The following is an 11113-nucleotide window of genomic DNA, read 5'->3' as shown; positions in this document are numbered from 1 at the left end:
TGACCTCTTCCTTCGGGGATAAGCGTGATGTATGTGCTTGATCACAATAGATAGTATAATATGTGGACATTCATGTCGGCAGTCCATTTCACACCCGACTAGGCTATCGCCGCTTTTTTTTTTATATTGTAATACTCTAATACTTAAATAAATAAATGAAATAATTTATACCATGACTATTACATTTATTGGACCTTGACCCAATTATATTAGACAATTTGCCTTCAGTCAGACATTACGTAATAAATCTTAAATACAATAGATATTCAGTCTAATATTAAATGAAACGTGATTAACTGATCGGACTGTAATACAATATTTTCATTTAATACACTCACGTAACAATAATCTGATATACTTCATTGTGCCTTTGTGAATTAGGCTTCGCGAATAAAATTTAACTTCCATTGTTTATACAATCTTTACAATTTTATATTGAATAAACATTGTTATTTTATTTGTATATATTTTAACATATTTGTTCATGTGTTTGGTAATAATGTTAGGGTTTGTGGTAAGCCTCTGTAGGGTTAAACTAGGCGAATCTTGCGGATTCACTTACTATCTAAAACAAATGATATCTTATGAAGTATTGTGTACTCTCAACTGGTAGTCCATTGAAAAGTTACATTTGGGGTTGCGTTTTTTAGAGGACGCAATTTTATTTTTTTGAAGTGTAGGGGGGGTCAGTCTAAAGCTAAAACCAAGTTTGTGGGGTCGCCACCCTTGTCCCACGGCCGCCATCTTGAAAATAGGGGGTTGAAATGGTTTTACGATGTATCTCTTAAACTATTTATCTCACAAAAAGTGTAAAACATTTTTGTTGCAAATTAAATTCTCTACAACTTTGGTCTAGTAACTTTTGTCGTAGAACTATAAATAAAAAGTTATAAGCGAAAATGTCAAGAAATTCAATGTTAAGCAATGTCCATTGCAACGTCATCAGAACGTGTGTTTATAAGGTTCATAATACTTTTTGTACTCTCATTAATACCCAAATACCCAAGGGATCATTAGGGAACAAAAGAACATCTGCCTGCTATTATTATTATTATTTCTAACCTCTCTTATTGTAAGAATAGCTGATAATATTGTGTTGAAGTTGTCGTAGTAGAGTTTTTATTAGCATTTTGACTTTTAAAAGTCTTTTAAAAAGTCAAAATGCTAATAAAAAAGTAGTTTTCACTAATGTTAAAATCGTGTCTAAAATCATTCGAAATCGTCTTCACAATTAAAAACAGAATAAAAATACATCCGCACGTACAGAAATATGTAGCACAACTAAAAGATATAAGTTGAACGACAACTTCAACACAATATTATCAGCTATTCTTACAATAAGAGAGGATAGAAATAATAATAATGATAGCAGGCAGATGTTCTTTTGTTCCCTAATGGTCCCTTGGGTATTTGGGTATTAATGAGAGTACAAAAAAAAGTATTATGAACCTTATAAACACACGTTCTGATGACGTTCAATGGACATTGCTTAACATTGAATTTCTTAACATTTTCGCTTATAACTTTTTTATTTATAGTTCTACAACAAAAGTTACTAGACCAAAGTTGTAGAGAATTTAATTTGCAACAAAAAATGTTCATACATTTATTTTGTGAGATAAATAGTTTAAGAGATACATCGTGAAAACCATTTCAACTCCTATTTTCAAGATGGCGGCCGTGGGACAAGGGTGGCGACCCCACAAACTTGGTTTTAGCTTTAGACTGACCCCCCCTACACTTCAAAAAAATAAAATTGCGTCCTCTAAAAAACGCAAGGTAAGGCCTAAAAAAATGTAACATTTCAATGGACTATGGGGCCTCATTCTCTATCCCGCACGTTATTTTAACAGTACGTAACAAGCACGTAACACAACGCATCATGTTTAGGACTATAGAAATTTGGCTTACAGAATACCATTCCACACACATTTCTCGAAGATAACATGACACGGCCGCGTTACGCGTTTACACTATTATACAGAATAAGGCCCCTGGTGGTAGGTCTCTCATATGTGAGAGTCCGCCTGGGTAGGTACCACTGCAATGTCTATTTTTGCCGCCAAGCAGCAGTGTGTAGTCAATGTTGTGTTAAGGTTTGAAGGACATTGTAGCCAGTGTAACTACGAGACATAATAAGACTTAACATCTCATGTCGCAGGATGGTGAGAGCAATGGAATACCAAACAATACTTTGTACTTTAAGATGTTGGATAGTGTTTCTACTTTTAATGGGCGGTCGTATCGCTTACCATCAGGCGAACGGGAAGCTCGTCTCGTCATTCAAAGCAATAAAAAAATCAACACACAGACACACGGAAACATTAGAATTAGCACGGATTTTGCTTTATACTAATAGCATACCCATTGGTTTGGTACCACTGCCAGACAACAAAGACTGTTAGCACAGATGCCCTCACCGGGAACAGGTGGGAGTTCGATGACCGTCTGGGTCCGTTGTACCAACTTTCAACACAATACTCTTTGTTGCGAATAGTTTTAACAAATCCTCAGATTTAAGAAGCGAATGAGTTCGTTATATGAAATATTCAAATGAGTATGTGAATTGATGAGTAGTTTCTAGAATATGGGAATTGTTCTATATGCGTTTAATTTTTTTATAAGGAGGGGTCAATAGTCAGTCCCTGTTTAAATATGTTTTTAAAATCCTTTCGGTTTCTGTGTTTTCTTCTAATAAACATGCCAATACCATGAAATAAAATTACTAAACTGTTACAAAATAAATCAAATCAAATCAAATCATGGAGGCTACAAGTCTTCGAAAAGTCGCGAGCAAAATTTAAAATCTCTATCGCAAAACTCTGTTATGGAGTTGTTTCTAATGTGGAAAATCCATGTAAACAAAAGAAATGATTATATAAACATCTTCACATACCCCATCTGAAGTGTGAATAGTACATACAAATATGACATGTACTTATTGAAATAATATTATATACTCTATAAATCCTTAAGCATAACATGTGCAAACTGCAAAACTCAAAAGCGGCGACAGCCTAGTTGAGAGTGGAACGGACTGTGGAGAGGAATGTCCGCAAGTTCAAAACCCAAGGGCACACACCTCTGACTTTTCTAAAGTTATTTGAGTATTCTTTGTGAAATATCGCCCGCTTCAACGGTCGCGGTAAACATCGTGAGGCCACCTGCATACCTGAGAAGTTCTCTATAATTTCGAAGGCACGTGAAGTCTACCAATCCTTGTAGGCCAGCGTGGTGCACTAAAACTTAAAACCTCTCCGTAGTAGACGATCCAATGTCCATCAGTGGGACAGTATACAAAACAGGGCTGATATAAAACACGAGATTTTGTCGTCAAAATGTCCCCGAACGCTGCAAAGGTGTCGTAAATTAATATAAATTTGTATGGAAGATTTTTGCGTCGCCCGCGCCAGCTTCCTAGTACATACATCTAATCCGCAATAAATACGAGATATAATATTCACGTGGTGTCGTCAAGGGCTGCCGATTTATGGCCGAATCGACTTCTTGTACGCGTCGGGCCATGAGAACTGAGGCGGGTTTGAAAGCGGACCCTTTTTGATAGTATTTTTTTTTATTGTTTAAGATGACGAGACGAGTTTGCCGTTCGCCTGATGGTAAGCGATACGATCGCCCATAAACAGTATAAGTACCATACAACACCTTGAATTACAAAGTATTGTTTAATATTTCACTGCGCTCGCCATCCTGAGACATGAGATGTTAAGTCTTATTACGTCCAGTAGTTACACTGGCTACAATGTTCTGCAAACCGAAACATAACAGTGAGTACATACTGCTGCTTGGCGGTAGAATAGACATTGCAGTTTACCCAAGCGGACTCTCACATATGACTATGAGAGACCATCCCCTAGTGAAACTACTGATAGGAACTCAAGCGATTTTGATTAAAATAAAAAGAAATATCACTGAATACAGAAATACATTCATTATTATATCACCAACCAATCGACTTATACGGCTGTCTATGACCAACAGCCAACAGCCAACTGCCTCAATCTGTCAAACGCTCAGTGTTTTATAGCAAAACGTGTCATAAATACACTAACAAGAATATTTGTATACTAGCAATACATATAACAAAACAGTAGAACCCGGCGTGTCTGTATATTGAAAGTAAAGTAAGAAAATAGAAATGAGGCGCCGAAATTATTGTAATGGAACACGAATCAGCGTTTTATAGAATTCTTTTCTTTCGTTTATTTTTAGAACTCATAATCTATTGAAAGGAGTTTTATGTAGTTTTTATGAATAGGTAGAACATAGTTGTGGCATACAACACAATCTACATTCTTTTCTCAGTTCATTTTCAATATCGAAGGACAAAACGAGCAACTCACTCGCCCGGGAAGCGTTTCGAAAGTCAAAAAATATGTAGTAGCAATCCTTCAAACGTCAAAATACCGTGAAACAGACAATATTCTTTACAATAAAACACTGACCATCAAAACATAAATTAAATCCACGTAACCGATCTCGAATCTAATGGCCGGCCATGAATGTCGCGAAAATATCCGCACGGCCCGCGGATTAGTTCGTGCCACCGGACGGAAAAACCGCCGCTGTTATTATCCAATAGAGATATTGCGCATTATGTGAACTGAATTTAAAAGAGTTGGAATTAATAGGAGTTGCGCGGGGGAAGGCATACGTGCGTACGCCCTCTTTTGTTCGACAACTTTCCGTTCTTTAATGGAACGTTTTTATGGGGGTTTATGGACGATCAAATGGCTTACTCTTAACTACTTCTTATTGTATTGTCTATGAGAGGGCCCGCAAGGGTCTCATCTTCGGAATGTTTTGGCTATTTGGGAACATGTGGTTTTAATAATTTTGAATTGTGAGCGGTAATAGGGATAGTATACGAGTATGTTTTGGTTTCCATGATTCGTTTTGATTGGGACATTACGATAGGATATTTTAAGAGGATCCGGCGTTGTCCAAGATTCATCTAAGTAGGGCATTTTTATTATCAAAATGATTTATAATTTTTAACAGGAAATATATTCTTCGAATTCAAACGAATATTCAGGTTTTTTTTTATTCCGTTGGACATTAGCTTTGCATGATTTCTTGGTGGGTATGGATTATTATTCTTGACCGATCTTTGACACTTGAAGTCAATACTTAGACCCTTTTTGATCATTATAGCAAATAAAAAATGGCTGTCAGAATACCGTGCGATCAATGTTCTCACGTTCACAGTTTGTTTATCAACCTTCTGCAACTAAAACTTATTTGGCCGCCAAAGTAATTGCAACTGATACGAATAGCTTCATTTCTCGTCAAGTCATTGTCGCTATACATCAATCTGCATTCACAACCCATTCCAGAGTAAATCTACATACTTTTTAAAACTTGAATTAGTTTCCGTAGTCACCTATTACGTTGGAACGAAAATAAAGATTCTTTCGACCGAGAATCCACTTTGTGTAAGTAATTAACCACTCAACCTACATTCAAGTGATCAAAAGAGTAAATGCGCCCACACTCACGTCAGCGCGTCGCGTTTTGACGGTTTTCCTAAATATGGACCGGGGGCTTTGCGTCTAGAAATAGAACTAATATTATGCGCACTTAGTTTTGTTTTATTACGATTTCTCATTTATGGTCCTGTCAATCACTACCTTGGTCTCGCGGCAGCGTATATCGGCTCTAGATTGGGAAGTCCTAGGTTCGATTATCAGACTTGGCAACATTTTTAACACAACTTCCTCAGGATTGGATTTCCCAGACAAAATTTACGAAGATTAATAGTCACTGAACAAAAAAAATTAGGTCAAAATTAAAAAAAAGCGCCATGCCAACGGTTTTTTAAGAAGATAGAAACATTAGTTTGATATTAATAAAATAAACACCACCTAGTCACTTACCATTCACTCGCTCAAATAAAAAACATCAACAAAAATAATGCACCGACATCGCCCACACGCCCCGCTTTAATTATATTCATGTACGATTAATAAAAGCTAGCTTTTGAGAAACATGACGGAAGTTTCTGTATATCGATGTTGTAAAATACATCAAAAGAAGAGACGAGTGGGCGGCTACGGAGCTGAGTTCAGTCTTTTCTGTGGAAACTTCTTACATTACCTGCGCTGTTTAGAATGTTTATAGGTCATCAAACATTTAATTAGGTAGGTCACATGATGACAGTTATGGTTTGGAGAGTTTTAGGGAAATTGGGTAGGAAGGTTTAGGCAGGGGGGAACTGCCGCCATATTAAGGCCGTAGATATTTAGAGGTCTTTGGCCCATAAAAGTAATTAGGCGGTATTGCCCTAAAGAGCTCCCAAGAACTTTCGATATAGGGCCTCTGCCAAGCCACTGGGTTTAGGTGATAGGGCTGTCTTATGGGGGTCATCCGGCAGTCTGTCTATCGTTTGTGATACCGAGCAATCATGAACCTTGCCAGGACGGCCTGCTTGTACCATCATCGTTAGAGATCATTCATTAATAATAATAGTGGGGTTCAGCTGAAAATCAGTGCTGTTTTACAGCGTACACTGAGCTGGTATCCCTTCTACCACACATCATGCAAGGAATCCGTTGTGTGCTGGTATTGTTAACTGTGTGTGTGTGTTTTTTTTCTTTTATACTTTTTTTTCTGTTGTATTTATGTGTGTAGAGAAATAAATGGTTTAAATGGTTTTATCGGGCAATAAAATACACAGCACAACAGTATAGGTGTTATCTGACATCCGTTTTCCAAAATACTACACCGGGCAGAAACAAGACAGCCCATTCATAATCAAAGCCATTCACAACGACTTTACATAATTATATCCAGACTCACTGAATTAATCGATACTCAACAAACATATCGATTAAGCTCACGTAGCGCCGAATCGATTGGACGATTCACATTCAACACACGGTGTGTGTACAACAAAAATATTAATAAACAATATTGCTCTACGGATGATTTACTGCAAGAGCGTTGTTTCCTGGTCCGCTTTACATGCTGTCGCCGTTCAATTTTTGGGCATTGCGTGAGTAATAGACCACCTTCGAAGCGCCGGGGCCGATCATAGATAATATATTAAATATTTATTAATTATTTAAAATGTAAATATTTTAAGAACAGGTTACACAGGGTCATTTTTACATCGCGTTACTAAGTGAAACCAATATTCGTTTGTACCTTTGCTAACTTTGTGCTTAACGTCATCTATGAATAAGAAATATTTCCCGTTTTTACGGTTTTTACATTTTCCTGTTATAAGATACTGATACTTCTTAACAAATTTTATAATTCTAGATCAAAGGCTCATAGGTTTTGACTCATCAATCGCAAGTTGGAGTTTTTCGCATCTGAAAGAGACAATTGACTCGATAAGATAGCATTTGTTATACATTTCAATTTCAAATTTCTACACGCTTCTGAGAAAAAAAATCTTTATTTATTTTGGACTTAAAAGTGAAATTATAAGGGTTCCTCTTAAGGTACGGAATTTTAAAAATGGACGCTCGCATACGTCTACAGTAATTTCCCATCTGCCTAAAATATATCTAGTTCAATGCGTGATTTAATTAGGAATATAGCCATGTTGTGCGTAGAGGTAATACTGACTATTAAACTCACGGACAATCACCATTATAATAAGTTATTATAATAAAATTATTGTCAGGCACGAAATAGTCATGCTCATTAAATACTAAAATATTACCACTCCGACGCCATTGTCTTTCACGGCACTAGTTAAAAATCTAGGTTGGAGCATCTCTATTATCTGTTAACACGACATGAGATTTATAATAAAATAAGTTAATACATCATTTTTTTACCCATTAAATGTTATTTATATATTGTTATTTATTAGAGCTATGTAATTATAATTTACGCTCAAGAATGTCACGCACGTATTTTTCTATAGGGAAATTAATCGGTTGAAGAACTAAAAAAAATTATGATTCCATTTTCAAATATGTTACAAAAATAAGTAGGTAGTTCTTGGGACACTGTTCAATATGTGGAAATAAATACATATTTTTTTATATTTATGTATAGGTACCATTAACGTAAATTATACCAATACATATATATCAATGGTAGGTACAAATTATTTTAAATTCGTAGCTCATTAAATGCATAGAATGCGAAGCGACGCCTTAATATTTTATTCTGTTCGTGGCCCGCTTCTAAAAGTTATTTTCGGACAATGCTGTTAGGTTAATTTGTTTCTACATAAATTTCAAATCATTTTATAATAAATTATGATATCCGAAGTAGGAAATCTGATATTTGTTTTTATATGCATTTTCATACCTTCTATTTATTAAAATATTGCTGTAAAGAAGTAGTGATATGCTCACTCAGAAATAAATATTTAGTTTCATGTTTTTTTTTGTAATTGCATCAATGCGCAGAATTGCATTATTAAAAAAACACACACACACAACATTTTAGTGTCATCACTATATGACGAAGATCAACAAATATTCAATAAGACTCAGGATCAAAATTGGATTTGAATTTAAAATAATAATCATGTCAAGATCCGTACGGTTAAGCGAGTCAAAACATCCCCTATTTACCTATATGGCCATGAAAGCTATCCTTCGATTAGAACTTCCTTAAATGCAAAAAAACGGCTATGCCCCAATAGACGGAATAAGGCCCCTGACTTTAGCATGCTCGTCATATGTATTTGACACAAATTCCTCGCACATACGTGTGGGATATTATTAAATTTAACCATAGCAACATTCTTCAACATTTCCAATGGGCAGAAAAATTCCGTTCTCGACCCATTCAGCAGACTGTTGGCGTGGTAACAATTCTAAATTTAAAAATGGCGAAATTTATTTTAGACATATGTCTATCGGTTCCGCTGCGCCGGGATTCTCGTTGCGTTTTATTGGTCTCTAGAAAAAAATGTTTAAATTTTTTAATACTGGCTTATTCATAGTTCTTTTTTTTTTAATTTTTGTTTATATAGGTCAAAGGAAATCACACGCAAGAATAGATAATAAATATTATTACTTCAAAGATGCGACTAGCAATTTATTAATCATATTCTTAGTGCACCAGGAAGAAAAGAACTGCCATCAAGAAGGCTGATTGCATTTCAAGACTTATGCTTAACATTACTTACGACCAGAGACACTAAGAGTTTGGGCCATTCGAATTACTGATGTCAATTTATATTCATAATAACCCTTTAAAGGCCAGATTCGTTTGAGGATCCAGTGAGATCACAGGATAAATTATTTTTAATAATTTTATGACTTATATGGCGTAGTTTTTCTGTAGTTTTGTCTATGGCAAGAGTAGGCCAGTTCGGCTGAAACTGCACCACTGACTTACAGAAACTAACGTGACAGTTCAGCAGTTGCGTTCGAATCCCAATTTTTTGTTTATGCATAGCAAAGTCTCTCTAACATACCATCAGGTACATCGACACCTGATGGTAAGTTGAGTGGGGTCCAATAGAATGTCGTCTGACGCGAGACGATTAACCCTCTACAGTCAATAAAATTGTGCCGGTCTGTTGGAACCGGATGCACAGGTTGATACCGGAACGCAACAACACTTATGTGGGCCACTAAGGCGGGTTTAAACACCTTGTTTACGGTAGTCGGTATCCGGGCGGATACAAAATATATCCTACCACCAGCAAAAGTATGTCCTGTACATGGCTGGCACCGCCTTAGTAACGTCACTCCAATAAGGCAAAAATCCGTGCCCAGAAGTTAGAACTATATTATATAACACATTATTATTAGGCTATTGTGCCAGTACATACGTAAAAAAGAAAAATATTATAGAACTAAATATGTTGTCGTCAAATTCTAAATTCAGTGATTCTGCGTCACGTCCCAGGCGCGACCTTGGACGCGCTTCCTACATTTATATCAGAATTCGTTTTCACTATTACGTGACGATAATGCTAAGTCGAGCCTCGCCAAATTGCCGATAAATTTTCACTCGTCTTCCTCAATTATATGCGTCGCAGTAGTATTTAGACATTTTTGGGAATGTCTGGAATATTTATTCAGTAATTAATATTTGTTTCATACAGGATCAGCCCATGCACGAATAAGGTAGGCCGGCAAAATTCTAATATGCAGCGCTGTCTCTAGTGGATAGAAATTAAACTCTAGTTCTACAGTAGTCATAATCAGATGGACTGTTGAGTCAATCTGTCGTTATAGATGATAAACAATAATTAAACTTTACGTTTGGAAAATTTTGTACCTCAATTATGTAGTCAAAAATACCTGAAAAACATTCGTTGCGAGAAATGAGTGCGTGGATTTGATGGGGCCACATTTTTGCCAATAAGGCGGCGGCACGTGAAAGAGGGGGAAATCAATACTACACTATTTTTGTAACGCAGCTTCAATTTAATAAAAGCGATTGAGAAATTGTCAAATCAGAAATAAAGTCAGTCTAAAATCATCACACTTTATTATCAGCGATATCAATTAAGTTTAAATTTTGACTTGATTATCTTTCGTTTTGTAATTTTAAACTACATTATTACATATTTTACAGTAATCCGACATAACACAAAAACACGTAAAACGCACACGCACCGCGACATCTTTTTGTCTTTGCTCACATTTGGGTCAATGGGAGAGAATTCTTTTTTTAACCGATTGTGGCTGAATCACATGTGTTTATTACGTGATACCTATATTTTAAACACGATAGCCGAATTTAAATCCAGTCTAGATTTTATTACCGCTACGTACGCACATTGGACCGTCAGAAATATATCTACACTGATAGAGCTAGTGAGTAAGTTTTCAGCAAAAGTCAGCAGGCTATTCCGTCTTTGGGGGTCGTAATCGAAGGGCAGCTTTGATGGCCGTATAGATACATATAGGGATTTTACCATTTACGTATACGGCTATCGAAGCTGTCCTTTGAATAGAACGCCCGTAATTGTAAAAGACACAGATACGCCCCTATAAGCGGAATAGAGCCCCTGATCTTATCTCGGGAAATATTACACAAATGCAGAAAAATATTTCGCTTACAACCTGTACTGTTTAACCGCCATTTTGAATAAACGATTACAATTGTCTTTTTTAATCTATCGTGAAAATGGGCCAATTAGAACAAAGCATTTTTGACATGCTTA

The sequence above is a fragment of the Manduca sexta genome, chromosome 15 (assembly GCF_014839805.1).
Source record: "Manduca sexta isolate Smith_Timp_Sample1 chromosome 15, JHU_Msex_v1.0, whole genome shotgun sequence".
Lineage (NCBI taxonomy): Eukaryota > Metazoa > Arthropoda > Insecta > Lepidoptera > Sphingidae > Manduca > Manduca sexta.
Note: the sequence above shows the minus strand (reverse complement) of the source record.